This window comes from Corvus cornix, chromosome 20 (assembly GCF_000738735.6).
Source record: "Corvus cornix cornix isolate S_Up_H32 chromosome 20, ASM73873v5, whole genome shotgun sequence".
Lineage (NCBI taxonomy): Eukaryota > Metazoa > Chordata > Aves > Passeriformes > Corvidae > Corvus > Corvus cornix.
This window is the reverse complement of record NC_046349.1, coordinates 13,766,720-13,783,922: the sequence shown is the minus strand read 5'-3', so window position 1 is coordinate 13,783,922 and position 17,203 is coordinate 13,766,720. Positions and strand designations below refer to the sequence as shown.

At 47.6% G+C, this 17,203-nt stretch overlaps 1 long non-coding RNA gene across 4 annotated transcripts in view; it reads left to right on the top strand.

Annotated features, from left to right (window-relative positions):
• The window catches only part of LOC104687597, a 91,695-nt gene that overhangs the window by 54,991 nt on the left and 19,501 nt on the right, over positions 1-17,203 (top strand). For 3 of the 4 annotated variants that reach the window (XR_002045026.3, XR_751564.4, XR_002045023.3), the window contains exon 5: positions 16,991-17,073. This is a non-coding gene — a long non-coding RNA (uncharacterized LOC104687597). The remainder of the gene's footprint in view (positions 1-16,990; positions 17,074-17,203) is intronic. The other variant, XR_002045024.3, reaches the window with a different exon arrangement.

Here is a 17,203-nt window from a genome sequence, read left to right as displayed (position 1 = left end):
CTCAGGCCTTTCTCCACACGCTCCTTGTGCCCCTTCCATTATGGGCCTGCCACAGGGATGCAGCCACATCCTTCTCTAGGCTCTTCTTTCATCCCCAAACTACCCTGGCCCTGCTGCTTTTCTGTAGAGCTTGTGATTATTTGCCTGCACACCTCTACTCTGCTGTAGGATTTATACCAGAACCTCCTCCTCTGCAGTGCCTAACACATGGGGTAGTTCCCTTCCATTGAAATGGGTTCCTGGCACAGCTTTTGATTCCAAATCTCATCTGAAAATCTCTTTTATTACCTGTTTAATTTCCTTTTTTTTCTTCCTCCCTCTACCCTCTTTTGCTACCATTATGCTGACTTCGTAACTCTGTTATTTAAGGATAAAGAACATTTTAGGTAGATTTAATGACAGCCATGCCTTGGCATGCCTATTAAAAAAAATCAAGTTCCAAACAAGATTTGTATACGATATGGCCCAACAAAGATTGCACTGCATCTAGATTTAAATTAAGACTAAGAACATCAAAATGAACAGGAGCCAGAAAGTGCCAGAGGGGCAGAATGAAAACCCAGCATTGAGAGGAGAGTGCGAAGTTTATAATGAGAGCAAAACTTTATCCCTGTGAACATTATTTGTTATTTCTCCTCTGGCATTGCCCAATTTAATAAAATCTTGGAGAACTTTCAACCCTGCACAACTGCTGATTTTTAATGAAAAAAGATGAAAGAGATCAGAGTTCTCTGTACTTGCAGTCTCTTAAAGTGAACCTCTGTACATCAGAAACTCTGCCTGCATAAAAATGCCTGTGAAAGGTGATTTTAAAGAAATCCCCATAAAGTTTACTCTTGTTTTATTGGATACTAAACCTAATACTCCCTGCATGCTCTTGAATTCATGTTTACAGTGGAAAAGAGAGGTTTTCAAGGCATCTGTCTTCATTTGTGACTGTCACACCTTGCTGGGGGCAGGTCAGTGTCCTGTTCCCGCTGGAGCAGCACTGCCTGGCTGTGATTTGTGTCTGAGCACTGAGATGCTGCTCAGGGGTCCCACGGAGCACCTGGAGCTGCACAGATTCCAGGTGGCCCCAAAGCTACCGGTGATCCTTTAAACCCCTCGAGGTTTGAAGAAGCAAAGAAGCCAAAGTGGGGCATAGAAATGTGTACAGACACATTTTCCTCACTTGTAGGCTGGGAAAAGCAGTGTTTGTTTGATCCTCACTGCCCCATCAGCGGTGCTTAGTGATGCCCCTGGGAAGAGCCCTGGCCCTGCCTGCTCCTCGTGGAGCTTCCCCAGCACCTCCCTCCCTTCCAGGCCTTGGGGCTGGGAAGCTCCAGGCTCCTGCCTCTTTCCTGGCTGTCCCTGAGCCTCAGCTGCTGGGCACTAAATCGGGGTGCCTGTGCTGGAAACCCCAGAGACAGTGACCCTGGAAGGGGTCGGGAAAGGGCCAGACAGCATTTCCACACTCCCTGCTCCCAGCTCTGTCACTTCCCACAGCCCCACCGTCCCAAAGGGCAGCTGCTGCGTGAAGGTGGCTGTTCCTTGACAGCTTCCTAATATGTACAGCAAATTCCTGTCTTGCGAAATCTTCCTGGGGTTGTAGGCTTAAAAATACACATTGAGTCAACAGAGCTGAGCGTGGGCTGAGCTCCTGCTTGTCTCCAGGAGAAACTGCTCTGATGGACATTCAAATGTGGCTCTTTGGGGGGTTCCTCAGCCCTGGAGGGTCCTGCCCAGAGGGAAGAGTTCCCTCGGAATTGTGACCTCCCAGCTGAGCCATGGCCAGGAGTCTGCTCTTTGCTGCTGTCCATGCTCAAAGTCCCTGGAATGCTGGGGGTGCGTTCCCAGCTCTGTTGGAGTCTTTGACTTCATTATCTTTAGAGAAAGACACTGTAGATGTTCCAGTAACAACAGGATAGGTGTCAGAGCCCCTGTGTGCTCCCCAGCACGCTTACTCCTGGACTACGAGCGAGGCTGAAACCTCGCAGCAGCTCCCACTCTGCTGTCCTGCCTGGCCATTCTCACTGAGCACCTGGCACACTCCTAAATCAAACCCTAAACCTTAAGGCTGAGAGGCAGAAGCATGCAAGTGATGTATGGAAATGCAGACTGCCAATTTCCATGCTCCAGGTGTGATTCATGGGGATGCTGCCTGGGGAACGTTTACATCCCACGGTAACAAACCTAAACAGGATGGCAGTGTTTATTAAGCCAGAGGCAAATGTAAATGGTGAAAGGCTGCTGCGTAAAACTGCATTAAACACGTCCCGTTACATGATGCAAACCACATTATGTAGCTGCTTGAACATAATGCTCCTTTCATTCCTCTAATTCCTTGGTGATTTAAATTTCTATATTTTATGAGATAGGAAAATAATAAAATATTAATTGCACTTGTGCATGCTAATGTTCTGTTATCAATATAAAAGTAAGAGATAAAATAATGTTGCCAGGAGGGATGTAGATCTCTAAGTATCTGTTGTCAGGAAGGGAGAATCTCTTTGCACCCTGGGCTGACTGAGGGGGTGACCCCACTTTCCTGCTTGCAAGTTTTCCAAAAGGCGACGGGCAGCTCTGGGCACAGAGATCACCCCTGTGGGGTGCCCGGGGCACTGCCAGGCACCCACTGGAGTGCCTGTGGGCCTGGCTGGGGAGGGGTTAATGCTGTTGGGGCTCTCTGGAAGGGGCACTGGGGTGCTTTAGCTCTCCCTGCTGCCTTCCCGTGCAGCTGAGAGAGCAGAGCAGTCCTCTGCCAGTCCTTGGTACAGCTCATTTTTTGTTCATCTCTCAATCGCAGTTCTTACAAGATGCAGGGGAAGAGAAGCCTCTAAGAGCACGAAGGAAACAGTAGGTGGGTTTGTTCTGACTTGCTCTTTAAAAATGGAGTTGGGAGGGAAATTAATTTCCCATCCCAAAAAACCACTTTTGCTGTGGCATAAGAAACATTTGAGCTGTGCTGTAGGTGAGGCTGAAGCCTTTCAAAGCTTTGAGGGACACCCAGCTGCTGTGCCAAAGGCACCTTCCCAGAGTGAGGGCACCCCTCTAGGCTGATCCAGAGAGAGAAGGAGTCTAGATCTGGGTCCAGACACCCCTGGGCAGCAGAGCAGAGGTGGCACAATCCCTAAATTCTCTAAAATCCCTCCCCGGGTTTAAAATGTTTCCAGGTGATCCCTTTTAAAAATTTGATACATTACTCTGGCTTTTTGAGAAATTGGCATTTTCTGAGGGTTGGGGTTTTTTTCCAAATAGACCAACAACAATCAAATTCTGTTGCCAAGCCAGAGGAGAGAGACTCATTTTGAAGAAAGATACATTATTTGTGGAGAGAAAAGTATTCCCATTTATTCTACACTATTTATGGTTCTCTCATATCCTGGTTCTTGTTAGTGTGTATTCAGTGGAAACCATCAGCCAGCTCCAGTGATAAACTACTGATCTCAAACCATCTGCAGGGCACAGCAAAAGCAGCATAAAACATAACTCACAGCACCAATTAAAAATATTTACAGCACTGTACTTCCTAGATGAAGTTTAAACACAACTTTTTCATCTTCTTAGGGTTCTGTTTTGCATAAATTTGATTACAATTTGCAGTTCACAAAGGCAGGGAATAGCAATGATGGCTGGAATGTGCTGGAAGGGATTTGGAGGCATCCCAGGTCTGTTCATTTGCCCAAGTCTGTTCTTACCCCACACCCTCATTTTCCAAGCATTTGGGGACTTTGGTAAATACCACAGATTACCCCAGTTGGAAGGGACCCACAGGGGTCATTGATCCAAGCCTGGCCCTGCACAGACACCCCAACAATCCCACCCTGTGCATCCCTGAGAGCGCTGTCCAAACACTCCTGGAGCTGCAGAATTCCAAGCCCAGGAATGGCAGAGGGGAGCATGGAGGAGCAGAGGGTGAGTCCACCTCCCCGTTCAAGGGAAGCCCTCCTGCATCTCTGGAGGAAATGGCTCTTCAGGAGACTTGTCTCAGAAGTGAAGAATTAATTGCATCACAGCCACAGCTCCCGCAGCCTCCACGACCACGACGTTCATTCGTGGCACCGGCAGCTCCTGTTCTGCACGAGGCCATTTCCTCGAGGGTGCAGAGAAGGGGTCTTTCAAATGTTCCACTCTCTGCTGAGGAGAAGCTGATGGGGTCTCAGCTGCTCAGTGCCCTGACCTGAGCAGGAAGCTTTAGCTCAAGGTCTGTCAAAAAAGATTCTGGATTCACACCCCCTTGCATTTGAAGAGTTCTTTGAGGTTCTGTCCAAAATGTCAGAAGCATTTCCAAGAACTGCTAAGCTGAAGGCGTTTTTTAACCTTGGATGGCACAAATCATAGCAGAAACTTCCTAGGAGTTTTAGCAACAGCTGAAAGAACCTGAGGGCAGTGCTGCTAACAGCCTTTGGCTACATCTAGATTAGACTTGGAAAATAAATTTCCTTCTACTTTAATCCCTTTATGTTTTATGGATGCAAATCTTTTTTAGGTCCTTTTAAGGTCCTTTTTCTCAGGAGTAATTGCACTTTAACCCAGTGTAAAGCCCTGGCTTGTCCTTTGTTCAGCTGGTCCCTGTCACCCTGAGGGTCACACAGGGATCTCATTCCCAGCTCCTCTCCTGCCCCTGCCTCCCCCTGGCTTTGTGGGACCAGGAGCATCTGGCAGAGAAACAGGGATGTCTTGGGGATCACAGGGAATTTGGCTGCCTCTGGGACTTCTTTGCTATCTTTGCCTGTGAGATGTTAAGAAGGGTCCAGGAAGAAATTTTCAGAGGGTGATTTTGCTCAGCTCCTCTCTCAGTATTTTTGCGCACCTCCCATTATAGTCATTAGGCTTGTGTGGCTGTTCAACCCCTACATGCTCCACATTTGTGTTTTCCTCCTACCTTTTCAAAAATAGATATTTCAGCGATCTGCAGCATCACATTTGTTGCTGTGGAGACGATTGTGATGTTGCCAATGGAGATATGACTTCACTGACAACCTCTGAAGAAGGACAGGAACATGAAGTGTGGCTCTATTTCTCTCCTGCCCCTTCCCTGCTAACCCCCCTCTGCTCTTCCCTCGTCCCCCTGCTGCATCCTGAACTTGAACTGATGCACAGATCTATCTTCTTTCTGAACCCGAGCTGCATTTTGGCATGAATATAAACATGTAGCAGATGCAAATTGCCTCTAATTAGAGCTAGAACACAGGACTGGTGTCATGATTTGTGGATTCTTGCCACACTCTTTTTATGACTTTACCAACACCCTCTGGGCTGTAATTCTGTAGGAAGAATCCACCAAAGGTACAAGCACGGATAAATTGTCTAATATTCAGGGAAAATGGAAGTCATTTCCTGGTTCTTTGCGTGGGCAATCCCAAAGCAAAGTGACAGGTTGGAGGGAGGGAAGGGAGAAGGGATGGGCAGAGTGACAAGCCATTATTGCTCCTGCTGCTCCTGCTGAACGGCTGGCAAAAATATAAACGTTGTTCCCCACCCTGCTGATACCCCACGGTGTTTCTAATGAAAATTGGTGAGCTTGTGAGAACGGGTTTGACTTGAAAGAGGAGAGAAAAGCAGGAGAGAGGAGGACTTGGCTCAGTGAGGTGTGGGCAGGGCCGTGGGTGTTTCTGCAGGAGCCCAGGAAAAGCTGCCTCCTGCCAGGGAAGGATTAGTGCTCTGGTGATGCTGGGATACAGGGCCATGGCCAGGGGCCAGGTTCTCTGGGAAGGAAAAATCCAGCTCCATGGAGTAGCCCAGACGATGCAGGTTTTCCTCTGTACAAAGTCTTGTAGAAAATTCCCAAACAAATGTGCTGTTTGCCACTGGGGAGAAGGAGTGCTCTGGGAATACAGTGGTATTTCTCCCTGGCAGCCTGAGAGTCTGCCTCAGAAGTGGTTTGTGCTGTGGTGGTAATTGGCTTTCAGCTGATTGCAGCAAAACTATGAATCAACTGCAGCCCATTTTTAATAATGAAAAACTGAAACATAATCAGAAATATATTCACAGTGCTACAGCTTTCAGTGATTATATGCAGCAACTGGTGCCTGCAGCCTCTTTTTGGACTCATATTCTCTATCTTGCCTTTTTTTTTTTTTAGTTTAAGCATCAGAAAAGAATCCAATATTCAGAGCAGTTGATTTGGCATGAGAGGGAGCTGAATGCAAGGATTAATAGTGCTCTTTTCTGCACTCCAGTGCAGCCTCATTTCTGACGCCCTGTTGGAGGAGAGCTCCCTCTCCCTGCCCCAGGCCCAGGTAATCAGCAGGCACCACCAGCAGCACGGGATTTGGCAAGCCAGGATGTGCTCCTGAAATCACTCATGAAAATGGTGCAGTAACCTTGAGTGCCAATAAGGGGAAGTTATTTTACCTCTCCTGAGTGCTGGGAGATATCGTGCAGCACTGCCAGGAGGGTAAGTTACTATGGTGATGAAGGCTATAAAACAGATGGAAATAAATATATGTATAATGCCTTTTAGGTATAATCTGACAAAAAAGTGGTGACCTCTTTCCATGGGACTTCGTGGAGATTGGAGAGTGTTCACATTGACACTTTCTGGAAGTCAGAAGTGATGGATGAGGGACCTTGTTTCTATCAGAAGAGCACTGCAAGGTGTCTGTGCTGCAGCAGCATCTCCTGAATGTCAGATTTCTCCCCTATTCACTGCAGGCCTTGCACCCCCTCACCGCCAGGTCTGGGGGCTGTGGTTCCAGCATTAACAATTCCCCATCCTTTCCTTGTCTCCTGCCTGCAGACCCTGGGCTTCCTTGGGCAAATAAATGACAGGAAAATGGCAGGGGCAGAACTTTGGATTCCTCACAGCCCCACCTCCTGCAGCCCCCGGGTCTGGATGCTTCAGTTTCAAACGTTTTCTGGGTGAAAAAAAAGGGATTAGGTTTTCCTTGCTTTCCCTGCTTTCTCCACCTCTCCCTGCCCACAGGTCACTGGATCATTTTCAGCTGACCCTCGGTAATGGTTTGTTTTTCTCCTTCTATAATCTCCCCATAGCCTGAGGCAGCTTGGCCACTTGGACTCTTTATGTCCCTTATCTTCATCAGTAAAATGCCAAAGTGAGTTATAGGAAGAATTTAGACAGCACGGAGGGTAATGTGATGATTACGTAGATTAATTTTGAAGTCTTTTTTGCTTTCAGAGTTTTGTTCATGACTCATGTTTGTTCACAAGATATGATTATAGAAGTTTTTAGAGCAATGGCATGTGTGCATTTGGGAAGGCCTCATGTTGATTTAAAGGAGACATCTCAAATGAGAGGTAAAGGTCGAGTCTCAGATGAAACATCAGGACTTTATTTTTCTCCCAGCTGGTTCTTATTTGTCTGCCATTCTTCAGAAGAAGCTTCTGGCAGAGAGAGCTGTGCTGCATCTCGGTGATGCACGCAGGGGGATCTGCTCCCTGGGCTGGTTCTGCAGCGCTGAGAAGGTGGAAAAGCTGCTTTTGTCAGGAAAATAAAGAGAGATGACTCAAGGAGCAAAACAGGAGCTGAGTAAGGCTGTTCTGCTCTACCTGTCAGAGCAGGATTTCAAGTGGGCTGGGAGGGAGCAGTGAGTGACTGCTGTGCCTTCACAGCGCCCTCACACCCGGGGCTCTGCCACTCATCCCCCCACAACCTGCTTGGGTTTTGACAGCTTTCGCTGTGAGAAAACAAACGGTGGGTCACTTTTTGGAAAAGCAGAGTGCTAAAGGGGACACATCAGCTCCCAAAGTGGCTGAACTCCAGCCCTGCTGCTCCAAGTCCGACACATGAAAAGGTGTATGTTTATCTGTGCGTGTAACTTGGGGTTTATTTCCCCATTCAGGATTTTGTTCTCCCAGAAGTGCTCCTGGTGGGCTGTGCAACCAATGTTTCACTGCAGAGCTTGAGCCCCGCTGCAGGTGCCTCCGTGCAGGTGCCTTCTGCCTTAGCTGGGCACCTGCTGGCACCGTTCTGCTGCCTCCAGGTCCCCTGGCACTGCCAGCAGGGCCGGGTCTGTGCCCTCTGTGCTGGCAGAGCCTGGCTCCCGACAGAGGCTCGGAGCTCTCGGCTGCCAGAGGGGCTCTCCCAGCCCTGGCTGCACCTTCAGAGCATGCCACGAACCCAGGGAAGAGTCCGGTGAAGGCAGAACACAGCAGGAATTCAGCTTTGTCTCGGCAGCGCAGAGCCTGCTTGGATCAGGGTGTTTGCTCAGCTGTGCCCCAGCTGCTGTGGCTGGGCACGGTCGGTGTTTGGGCTGACCCAGGGCTGCTGTGGCCTGAGCCAATTAACTGATTTATCCCTGCACTGGCACTCACCGGGCAGATGAATCAGATGAGTATTTGCATTCCCTAAATTTAGCGTGTGCATCTATGTACCCAGCCTGTGTGCATGTTTTCATTTGCATTTTGTCACATTTAGCTGAGAGAGGTTCAGAGCATTTTGAGTTGAGCAGGACCCCTCGTGGCCACTCCATCAAAATCTGGCATTCCCAGACCCCACTCAGCCTCCCCTGGGGTTTGCTTGCAAGGGAAGGCTTCTCCAGTTATGCTAATAAAAGCGCACAAAGTTTAAAAAGTGTAAAAACTGCATGAGAATATCCCTGTTACATAGAGTTTATACATCAGTCACCCTTGTGAAAAGCTGCTCTGGTGTAATTGCATCAGCCAGAATCCACAAACCAACTCAACCAGTGGAACTTCCTCTGCAAGCAGCCTTTAAATCTCTCTAATGCTGTGTTTCCAAACTGTCCATCAGTGTTTGTTCCCATATCTTCCATTAAATGTAATTACTCAGTTTTAAACATCACACAGCCAGCAGTGACCTCCCATGGAGCCACCTGTGTGCTCTGAGAGGGCTGGACCTGTCCAGGCGACCCTGCCATAGAATTTGGGTGTTCCATAACTGCCTGTTCCCTGCTGCTCTCCCACACCATGGAGCAGGAGTTGGATTCTGCTGGAAGCACCAGGGATGCACAGGAGGAAGCAGAATCCTGGAGTTCTTATCTCACATCTCCATTTGTACAAAAAGGTGTTATCTCACAATCTGATTTCATTTGCAGTCGTGAGAGTAAAAGGAAACTCATGGGGTCTGGTTGTTTTTGAGAAAATTAATTCCCATTCTCATCCCTGTTCACTGCTGTGATCTGAAGTTATTTAAGCAAAGGCAGAAGAAATGGCAGTGTTTGGGTGCACCAGGAATTTATTCCACTAAAATGAAAGTTAACCTTTCAAACTGAAGCAAAGCAAGTTCTGTTACCACTGGTGGCTTTTGTTGCTTGTTGTGTTCCTCTGTTTCCTTCCCTGGCAGAAGGAACTAAGGGGTGGCGGGGTGCTTGGCACATGTCTTGGAGCTGGGGAGGCATCACTCTATCCTACTACTGAGGCACCAGACCCTAAAGAAGATGTTAATGAAGCTTGAAATCATATTTGCATTGCAAATGATACAATTTGTTCTGGCTTTATACAGAATTAATTTGAACTGTTTGCTGCTTTGTTCCAATTGTGCATGTGACTAATGCTGCAGCTTAGGTGGCTCAGCACTGTGAAGATCTTAGTCACAAACAAGGCAGGGTAAATTAAAAATATGCTATGTTGAACAGATCTTCTATTCAACTTTGTGACTTTTCTTTTTCAGCCATCTTCAAATTATCAAGCCATAGAGGAGTCCTGTTCTCCCTCAGAGTCTGAAGGATTGATGCTGATTTGTTCAGTTCTAGGCAGGTTTTTAATTACAACTACTTTAGAGATTACCTGAGGGGTTAAACCAACACCTAAAGTGGTTCATGAGCTCTCTTGGGTAGACAGAGCATAAGAAAGGGAGTGTTTTTGCCAGGCTGAGGCTCTGAGCAGGTTCTCCCTCGTGCAGTGCATGCACAAAGCAGCTCCTGTCTGCTCCTTCTCTAAAGTTGTAATTTCATGATCAATTTCTTTCTGGGCATGTAGAAAAGTTAAGGATAATTATTGGATCATTTTGCTGCTGGAAAGGCAGCGAGCCTTGGAAACAAAACTGAACTGTGTGGCAAAATCTCAGGTGAGCGTGGGAGAAAAGTCAGGATGGAAACCCGGGATCAAATCCTGATCCTGCTGCTTTTATTTCAGACATGTTGAAAACCTGAAGGTGGTATTGTCTAGGCGTTTATGGATCCGTCTGCACGCAGTGTTGGTGTGGCAGAGACGAAATCTGGAGCAGGAGCCCTTTGTGGGTGGTTTCTTGCCCAAAGAGCAGCTGTGGGTGTGACCTGGTCCGAGCACCTAGCCCAGCCCTCCTGTGGGATTGCAGGTGTCCCTGTGAATCCTGGGGAGATGCTTCTCCCCAGCGGCAGGTTTGGGAGACACACTTTGGCTGCCTCTGTTGCTCAGATCAGACATCTCCCGGACACCAGTCTGGGATCCTTTGATCAAAGCCAGAGGAGCCCCAGGAGGACGAGGCCCGAGCAGCTCATTACCAGGTTGGGTCTGGCTCTAATGGATGTTCAATATCCCCAAGCTCAGATCCAGCCTGAGCTCGTGGTCCTTGGCCAAAGCAGCCTTGCTCTGGAGCCTGAGCTGGTGTTCAGCAGCTGGGAATCCCTGAGAGCCCATCAGGGCAGACACCTGGGGGCTCTTTTGTCTTAGTCTGAGAGTTGAATTTGAAAAGGTTACTGAGGATTTAGGAGCCAGTTCCCACTTTTCCTGATAAGGAATGTTACTGTTCAAGGCACATTTCATGAACTTTTGAAAGAGGGATGGGAGTTTAGGTGCTGAAATGGTGCCAGCTCCACCTTCTGCAGCTCACCTGCTGAGATGGGCAGAAAGGTGCAGCTGGAACTCTCTTCAGTGGCCCTCAGCACAGGGAGTCATTCCCCTCTCCACCAGAGGAGTGGGTCCTTAGTCCAGGCAGAAGAAAAGCGTCCCAGGTGATCTCACAAGTCAGCATGGTCTGCTGAAATGTTGCCTGTTTTTTTCCCTACTACTTCTGTGGGTTTATTCCTTTTAATGCTATCACTTATAATTTTGCTTTAAAGTGTGAGCTCTGTGCTGCCTCAGCCTGACAGGAGAAACACCTAAAGGCTTTACTATGATGCAGCTGAATAACAGTGTGATAAATGTTCGAAAAGTTGTTTTCAAAAGGGTGCAAAGAAAATCCATTTCATGTACTCGTGCAGGAGGGAGTTGGTACCAGTTGATTTCAGGTATCTCCATCCTTCAGCAGCTGTAACAAGAACATGTCCTGAGTCTGCGACCTTCCCAAACTGGTGCCTGTCTGGTTCAATTGGCATTTCCAAGACTTTCTGAAGAGATTTTTGGGTAAGTGTAGAGTGGTTCAACTTCCTCTGTGTACAGAGACATCGCTTTTTTTTGGCTCTCTGCAAACAGAGGCTTCAGAACAGTCACATCTACAAATTATTTAACTTTCAAATGCTCATTAAATCCCTGCCTCCTTCTGCAGGCTCTGCAAGTGCCACGTACAAAATTCTGGAAGCGAGGTAGGAGGAGGAACAGGATAAAAATGGCTTTTCCTCCCCACTGCTGCAGCCTGGGATGTGCTGCTGTCTGGGGAGGCACTGTCCCTCAGCTCTGGTGTCCCGTGCAGTGCCCAGGAGAGCTGAGGCAGCTACAGCCGCCCAAAATTGAGTCCATAACAAAGCCTGATTAGCAGAAGGGCTGGGCAGCACTAACGAGGAATTCTCATTCAGCTCCATGAGTTCAGTTTGCATCAGAGCACTCTGGAAGGAGGCTGATGCCTTAATGCACTGATGTGCCTGATGTGGCTAAAGCCAGAACTGTTGTGATGTCTGATCTAAACCACGCTTTTCACCATCTAAATCTTTTTTTATTCCCGCTGCATAGTTTTAGCAGGAAAAACGAAAGAAAAATTGCTGTCATAAAAGACTCATCTGCTTCCCATTACATTGACATTTAAGGATTGCACACATTAAAATGCTCCTGTGCACTACAGAGAGGCACAGAGAAACCAGGAGCTAGAAATTTATAACGGATGGGAGGTTTTGTAATTCAGCCACCCTGGGGTGGGCGTGAAGCAGGCCTGGGGAAGGAGAATGATCTCCCTGCATCCCACTCTGCCTGTCCCTCCCTGTATCAGTGTGCCAGGGAACTGCATTGCCAGTGCAGAGGAGAATATTTTCTCCAAACACCCTTTAACCTCTGTCTTTTCATCTGTTTTTCAGATGAAAAATAAAGGTGTTTATATTTTCAGCCCCAAGTCAGCGTGTTGTGCTCCCTGCAGGGACAGCCCCAAAGGCAGTGAATCAGTGTGGGCCGGATTATCAATGGCTTCTGGTCTGAGCTGGAATGCAGTTGTTAAGAAGCTTTTTCTTTGAATTAGGAAATCAAATTCCTCCTTCTGGGCACCTTCCTGCCACTGGAATCTTGGAGGAGCAGCGCTTTTTGTGAGTGAGATTTCCCTAAATCCTGGTTGTTTGATAAGCAGGTGGCAGACAGAGAGCTCTGTGTCCCTGTCCAGGAGGGACTGGGGGATTCCCAGGCTGCAGGAGCATTAGCACAGAGGAAAATGTGTTACACAGGTCTGACACACCTGCCTTCCCGGGTACTTTCAGCTGGCAGCAGATCAGCTTCCTAATTCTGGAATACTGCACTGCGTGACTGCAGTGCCAGCCTGGTGTGGGGTGAGAGGGGTGTAATGAACATGATTTTGTGCTTGAAGAGGTATTTAGTGAAGGAAGTGCTACTGGAACTGTTTGACAGAGGCTGTGCTGGCAGGTTTTTGCAAGTTTAATGACTTTGGCCAACAAGAATGTTCTGAAACCAATTTTTCTGAACCCTGACTTGGCCTCTTCAGAAGCCTTTCCTCTGGGGACTGTCAGGGAAAACGAGGAGCTGTCCTGGCACAGGGTATTGAAACACGAGAGCACTTTGTGAGTTTGCAGTGCCCCTGTTTCACAGGTTTGCATCTGTTGTCAGAACATCATTTTCTGAGCTCTGAATGGGTTTGCTTCCCAACTAAGCAGGATGTTTTGGAAATTGTTTATCTTCCTGGGATTGTCGTCCCTTTCCCTGCCAGCAGTGTTTGCTGCATCGCTGCAGTGGGTGTTGCCTGGTATAAATGATTTGCTTAGAGGCAGGATAGGCTCTCTTCTGGCCTTTTTTCTGCAACAGGGTCATCTTGTATCCCTGTCAACCTGGCAATCTAATGTAGCCTGTATATAACCTTGAAATACCTATGGAAATTGCCTGACTTTGAAGCATGTGGACATGATGTGGTTTGAACAAAGGATGGCTCAGGATAAATAACATTTATGTTCTCTGCAGAAAGGTATTTTTAGTGTTTTATTTATGTCTTTGTCTATCAAAGTTTAAAAGTTATTTTTATAGGGAAACTATCCTATGTTAAATGTTTGAAGCTTTCACAGTAAGTAATAGTGTGCATATTGCTGCTGCTATTTAAAAACTAATTGCTAAGATTTATTGGAGAACTGTAAATATTAAAGGCCAGATTTGTACTGTCTCAAACCATGCAAGTCTCATTAAATCTGTGATCAGAATCTGATCCAATAGAGAAACTTTTCTCCACTGATCCTAAGCACACCTTTTAAGACAATTTACTTGGCTCAGAGTTCTGATTTGATCTTAAACAGGAACATGTTCCTTTGAAAACTATTTATTGCATCCATTTGAATCAATAGTGCTGTTAAAAGAATCCTGGGAAAGAAAAGCAAAAATGTCATATGAGGTAAAGCAGTGAAACAAGACAGTAAATTTAATTAAAAAATGTAGGAATCAGAATTGACAGTCCCAGCCTCAGCCAAGGCCTCGGGTCTGGTGCAGACATGGAGAGTTTAAGTATTTAATCAGAACAGCTGCAAACCTCCTGCAGGACACAGATCACAGCGGAGCCTGAGAGGAGCCAGTGAGGGGAAGGAAAGCTCTTGGCAGCTCCTGAGCCCTTGGAGTGCTCTGTGTGCTGACAGGCTCAGGCTCTCCGCTCAAAACACTGCTCAGGTGCGATGCTGAGCTCTGAGAGCAGAGCTCCCATGGCAGGCAGCCACGTCTTCCCTCGGATCCTGGGCAAGAGGTGACAGTCCCTGGTGCCTGTCACTGCCCCTTGCTGCCAGCCCTGTCCCCACCTCTCCCTGCTGAGCCCTGGGCTGAAGCTCCTGGGGACCCCCAGCTCCTGCCTCCCCTGGGCAGGCGTGGGCTCGCCTGGCTGCCCCACCCCAAACTCACCGACTGCTTCCCACCATCGATAGGAAAAGAACTCTGAGATCGTTGTGTCAACCCTATAACCTGGGGAGCAGCAAGAGGGGAAGGTAAAAAGGAGGGAGAGGAGGAAAACCACTGCCAGGAGCAGCGCCAGGCAGGCCAGGTGTGCCCTCGCAGGGGGACCGTGGCTGGGAGCCCATCCCACAAAGGAGGGCAGTGGTGTGCTGGTGCCAGGCTGGGGCTTTGCCTTTAACTCTGCTGCTGGCAGCCTGACAGGCACATTACTCCATGGAGCTGTGAAATTGTCCTACTGCTTGAAAATACCCGTAATAATTGGGAGCAGTGTGTGGAGCTGTTGGAGCTGTGGATGAAAAGCCTCATCTCTGAGCAGGGAGCTGGTGGTGTTTTTATTGTTATCAGTTACCTGCCAGAGCGACCTCTCGCTATCAGTTATCACCAACAGCCACGTGTTTTCCTTTTCCAGCTCTTCTCCCTGGAGTCACGTACCCCCCATGGCACACAGGGCACCCCAAGGTGGGGATTTGGCACCTCAGATCTGCTGCCACTTTGTGCAGCAGCTTCCCTGGCCCCGCTCCAGAGCACGCGGTGCCCTGGCCAGGCTGAGCACAGGAGCTCCCCCTCAGCCATCCCAAATTCAACACCAAAATGAAAGCCCAGACGGTCTCTGTACTCCAAACAGAGACAGCTGGCAGTCTCTGACTTCCAGACGTCAAACAGCCTTGTGTTTGCTCGGATTTTACCTCCAGCTAATCAGTTAATTGGAGTTAAGTACTCTGAGACGTTACACATCCCTCTTCTCCTAATGAAGAGGCCCCGCTGCCAGCCGGGCTCCCGAGTCCACCCACAGCTCCCTGCCCCTCCAACGTGCTTGGAATTATAAACTAAGGAAACACAGTGACAGGACAAGGGGAATGGCTTCAGTGTGACAGAGAGGAGGTTTAGTTCAGAGATTGGGAAGGAATTGTTCCCTGGGAGGGTGGGCAGGCCCTGGCACAGGGTGCCCAGAACAGCTGTGGCTGCCCCTGGATCCCTGGCAGTGCCCAAGGCCAGGCTGGACAGGGCTGGGAGCAGCCTGGGACAGTGGGAGGTGTCCCTGCCATGGCAGGGGTGGCACTGGATGATGTTTAATGTGCCTTCCAGCCCCAACCATTCCATGATTCTGCTCTGTGCCATGGCCTGAAATGCTCTGCAGCTCCCTCTGAGGCTGCCATTATATTTTAATGAAGACCAAATGAATTCAGAAATATGAGAAGAATGGAAATAGGTACAAATATACCAATTTATGCATTTAGCACTCCCCCCAGAATTTTTGATTTTCTTCTTCTTCTTTCCCCCATCACAGCTCAGGGTTTTTGTGTTTCAGTAACAGCTCAAACACCTGGTGAATTCTTCCAGAGCAGCCTCATAAATTCTCTTCTGGCTCTTCCCAGGTGAACAACTGGTTTTTAAGTGCAGCATAGAGGTTTATCCTCATTTAACCACTCCTCTCGCCATTTTTGATCTCTGAAGGCTGAGATTTCAGTATTAAGTAAGATTATAAACCTGTGGTTTTAGAAGCTTTCAGAAGCCCCAAAATATTTGCAGCCTTACCATTCATTGCAGGGAGATCTCCAACTCTGGGACATTGCAAATGTTATTAAAACAGTTTTGAGGGGTTTTTTGAGCAGAAAAGGAGATCTGTTTTTTCTTTGTTTTTCCTAATCTGCCTCAGAATGAGATGAGATCCCAGACCTTGCTGAAGATCTGCTCCTGACAGCCAAGAAAGTTTCTCAACCAGTTCTTTCAGAGCTGGTTCTTTCATAAAACTTTATTTCTAGAATTCTGGGGGTTTTCAGCTTGAATCCTGGTAGGATGTTTTAGGCAGCTGCATTTTAATCTTTAGCATTAATTAACTTGGTAAAGTATAAAGTAGCAGAAGCATGGATGACAATACTAATGAAAGTAATAAAAACAGATTAATGACTAAATCCAAAGAAACAGAATCCTCTGCCTCCCTGCAAACATGGATATTAATGAGATTTCCTTTGTTTCTCACCGAGGGTGGGCAGTTTCTCCCACCCCACAAATCTCTGCAAGTGTCAAAGAGTTTTGTGTATTTTGTGCCTGGTTCCAGTTAGAGCTGCAGGCAGAAACTGGTAAATACAGTGAAATACTGTTAGGAACAGGAATTTCTGACCTGATAGTAAAAGTGACAAACCAGAGCCCTTAATGGGATGTTTTTTTCTTGAGGTGACCAAAGAAGGACAGGTGGCTTTGCTTGTGGGTATTTATACAAACTGAAGTTCTGAGGTTGCTTCGCTTGGGTAGGAGAAACAAACATAAAGTTTTCAGTGTCTACCCAGTTTATCATGGAAATTTAAATATATGGAAATGGACCAAAAGAGGTGAATTAGGGAGATTCTGCCACACCAGCTGCTGGCCTGGTTACCTGCTCGAATAAATAGGACCAAGTGTCTTGAGGACAAATGAAATAGAACCGTGAGTGAGCAGTGCCTGTACCTGCTGCTGCCGGGCACTCAGCTCTCCGGAGCCCCTGGCACCTCGGTTTGTGCTGAGGGCACCCTCCCCTCCCTGCCTTTCCAAGGGCAACACAGCGGCGAGTCACAGCCTCTGCCCGTGGGGTGGGACATAACAACGCCTCCGTCTGCCTGAGCCTTTGTCCCGGGAAAAAGGACTGAAAATGGACTGAAAAGAGAAGAGGTTCAGTCATTCCCAGCAAAGGCATTTCTCCGGGTGAGAGAAACTCCACAAGGTGTGAAAAGTGTGCGAATTTTTTTATGTCATTAGTACTTCATGACACTTGTTTAAAGGAGCCTCAAACATTTTAACGTATTGAATTCTTTCATTTTCTGTTTTACTTTTATATCAGGTCCTTTCTACCCAGATGACTGGAGAACCTGTGGGTAATGAAGCAAGAAATACTGTGCACATAAAGGCTGATCGATGGTGAGGGTGAGAAATTTTTTTCAAGCAGTTTGAAGCTCTTTGGGTTTTCTTAGTGCTACTTTAACTCAGACTTCTGAGAACCGCTGAGGCATAAGAAGTCTTTGTTAAAATTCATTACTTCTTTCCTTTTATTTAA